General features: G+C 41.8%; 1 protein-coding gene across 3 annotated transcripts in view; it reads left to right on the top strand.

Moving 5' to 3' along the window:
- The first annotated feature begins 1090 nt into the window (after nt 1-1090).
- The window catches only part of LOC102207068 (dystroglycan-like), a 10637-nt gene continuing 8144 nt past the window's right edge, over nt 1091-3583 (top strand). The window contains exon 1 of one of the 3 annotated variants that reach the window (XM_005740469.1): nt 1091-1240. The gene's annotated coding sequence lies outside the window, so the exon portion shown is untranslated. The other 2 variants (XM_005740468.2, XM_005740470.1) reach the window with 2 other exon arrangements.

Here is a 3583-nt window from a genome sequence, read left to right as displayed (position 1 = left end):
TTTCCCAAAAGAGCTCATGCCCTATTTAAAACCATAATAATGCAGGCTTAATGCAACCAGTCATTCGTACAGGCTCAAAGATCTTCACAAAGGATTGCCACCATCTTTGTGTTCCACCTATAAGAGGAAAGGTAAGAAGTTGTCAAGGTGAAGAAAGGGGATTTTAAGGAATTTTATGCAATGCAATCAGGCAGCAGCTCAAACCATTGCTAAACAAATCCACGAACCAATACTGACCTTTTTCCTCATAGCTCTAACTGGTACAGGATTTTATATATTTGACATTTGAAAACGTCACACGTTACATAATGTATCAGAAACTTACCAAGGATGCTTTAGCAATGAAATGTTAACCTAGAAACACCTAATTCCTTTAAACCTTGGACTCATAAACAACCACATGCGTGCACCCTGTGACTAATATTACAGCTGCCCTCACTGAGGAGTCTGAGAACAAAAAAATCACTCTTGCAAATGCACATTGGTGAAAACCGTGCACGCACACACAATACCCCACTTCCAGCTTTTAGTTTGTTTTGACGATAAGAATGTGCAAACACGGACTGTATTTCTACCAGCACAAACAGAAAATCAGTTCAGCTGTTAATCATTTCAAAACCCTTCTTTGAACAAATATAACCTCCAGACCACGAGTGACCCTTAAAATATCTGACCAGTTACCAGCGAAAAACAAGCACAATCTAAACTGTTGCCGCAACAGCTTAGATATCTTTGCCAACTCGTTGCAATGACCCCATAATATTTGCTATAAAGCACAGAAAGAAAGTCAAATATATCACTTCAAGAGTGTTAGTTAAAAGGGTACATTCACGGCAGAACAAAAGTACAAGTGGGAATACCTGCACTTGCCTTTTTAATCATCATCAGAGAGGCACATTGTCATAAAAATAAAACAAAGCTCTGCAGGGAAATGCTTGCCCTCACTGAAGTTTGCATCGCAAGCAACACTGTGAGGTTAGGTTACTGGGGAACTTGTGTTTTGCTGCATACTGTCCTGCATCACTTTATTCTGCGTTCACCTGCACGTCTCCAAATAAAAGGGAGGTGGAGTCACGCTGGTACACACGATCGGCCTCAACCTGTAGACCTGTGTAAGAGAAGGATAGAGCGAGGCAGCCGGGGAGGGGTAGTAACCGACATAATTACAACACAGAGCTGTGAAGTGTCTGTAGACTTACCAACCCAGAGGGGAGACATATGTTACCTTGACTGTGCCCAGGTACCCTATTCACACGATACTAGACTTTTTATCTTTTCCTCCCGTGGCGCTCAAAGGGAAGCGCATGTTTTATGGCATTTGAGAAGTCTTCGCTGCGCTCTCAGGGTAGAAGAGGAGACATTACGGCGCGAGTTAGCTAACGTTAGCTCGCTAACAAGGTCAGTTTGAATTTTGGGGTTCCGTTGCTTTTTCACGAGTGGCACTAAGAAAAACGTCTGCCTCTTCGTCTTTACTTAAATGGGCGCATTTTGTGGCACGAACTCCTCTCGGCCGACGAGGCAGGTAAAGAGCTATATTTGTCACCACTATACTCTACTGCTGTTAGCTTGTTAGTTAGCCCGTTCGGTGGCTACCAAACCTCGGTCCGGTTCTTCGATTTTAGTGTTTGTGAGTTGATGTATTCGGACGGTGGCTTATGGAGCGTGCTGCCATGCAGCCTAGTTTTTGTCGTGTATGAGTTTGAGATTAGCGGCGTTTATTTTATTTTTTATTTTCCGAGAGCGAGAGTCGGGCATCTGTGGTGAATGCCCCAGCAGCAGCTCGCTGCTCTGGTCCGCCTAGAATAGAACAGGTGCATCCCTGAGCTAGCGATGGACGGGCTCGGGATGGCACGCATCGCGGCTCCTCGATTATACGTTTACTGCAGTTTTAGAGGCTTGTATTGCAGTCAAGGTGGAGTTTATTTACTGCGGGTTGCCAAATGGTTTATCAAGGTTGAACGTCGTAGGCGGCGTTGTCATTTACAAAGGCCTCGTCTACCGAGCCCGACGGAAACGGGGCAAAGGAAACGGGGCCCGGTAGCCAACGTTTAGTTACTTAGCTGACACTACCTCCAGGGCAATAACTGGCTACCCAAAATTACTAACAATCCTATAAACATGTAAATTAGGTGTTTTTAACTAAACACACACACACAAATAAAAAATAAACGACCGCAGTATATGCATCTGTTACATCGCTAATTTCCTTTTAGCCTGAGTGGTTTTTTCCTCTTCTTTTTCTTTCTATTAAAGCTGGGTCAATATCGAATTTTGACGTTATACCAGCTCGTTAGCTTCGCTTTAACCTTGCTTTGCGGGTTGTAACCTCACAAACATCAGTAGTCTCGGCCATAAATGAATTCTCACGACTGAAGGAAAATTACTCAGTAACCTAGATCTGAACAAGGACCAATTTCCAGATTAAAATATATTTGGCTAGTTGCTGTTTTTCTCCTGAAACTCCGCTGCGTCTTTGTGCATTACAGAGCTGTGAATTCATTTACAGAAAAAAAAGAAGTGTGATTTGACTTCCTGCGTTTGACAGCAAACAGTAGTTTTTCCTGTAGCGTTAAACGAGCTGCTCGCAGGTCACCACGGCAGGTTACACTTTGACTCAGTCAAGGCCGATTTTGTGTTTTCTTTCCACATTATTTCATTACTTTGTTGAACAGAGTGGAGGGCAACACAAGGGAAACATCCAACTGCAAAGCAAGCTTGTCTTGTGGATATGTTTGTTATTCAGCTCATGCACTATCTAGAGGCTGCTGGATGTGGTACGTCAATTCAATTGGCCCAGAGTGCCACTGTGCATCGGAGCCCTAATTATTTTTGATGGTTTTCAAGTTTTAACTACTGTTGAACTGCAGACTACATGGATACCACGGCTGTTAAACGGTGTCGTCGCCCCACTAGTGTGGGCCTCAATGTGAAATGGGCAGAAATCACCCACGCTCAAGTCTGTGTCATTGCTTTGTTTACCATAGATTTTTTTTTTTTTTTAAAAAGGCTTTATCATAGAAATGGGGAGGTTTTGATGTTTTCAAGCATTTATACAGTTGTCATAGGAACATGATTTGTTGTAGCATATGTATTTGGCTCCACTACGTGTATAAAACAGAACAATTTAATGAGGTTTGGGTTAATGCTGGGGTTTTGAAAGTATCCTTTAAATATTTTAAGGAGTGCTATGTAACTCGGCCTCAGTGCTGCTACAAAGAAAATATGACAGTAACAATGGTGCATAATTATACTCTTTTATGTGCAATGGGAAAGGTAATTAAGCCAGAATAGGTTTTATTTTCTTTTTGAATGAGTGCTTTGATGAAGAACACTTTAGTTTATTTTTGATATATTTAATGATTTGAACACCAGAGACCCAGACTTCATGAGTAATCTCTTTATAAAACAATGTTTAGATTGCTGGGCTTTTCCTGAAATGACACATCCTAATTAGTCCTGAGGATTATTCATCTTAAACACACCCTGTTATGCAGACGTTTGAATTTTAAAGCCGTTTAGTTGTTCATTTGAACAGCGTGTTGGAACACTACAAATGCACATTGATTTGAAACGTTTAATGTTT

The sequence above is a fragment of the Pundamilia nyererei genome, unplaced genomic scaffold (genome assembly GCF_000239375.1).
Source record: "Pundamilia nyererei isolate P.nyererei 1_Seehausen unplaced genomic scaffold, PunNye1.0 scaffold00100, whole genome shotgun sequence".
NCBI classification, from domain to species: Eukaryota; Metazoa; Chordata; class Actinopteri; order Cichliformes; family Cichlidae; genus Pundamilia; species Pundamilia nyererei.
This window is presented reverse-complemented; position numbering and strand designations above follow the sequence as displayed.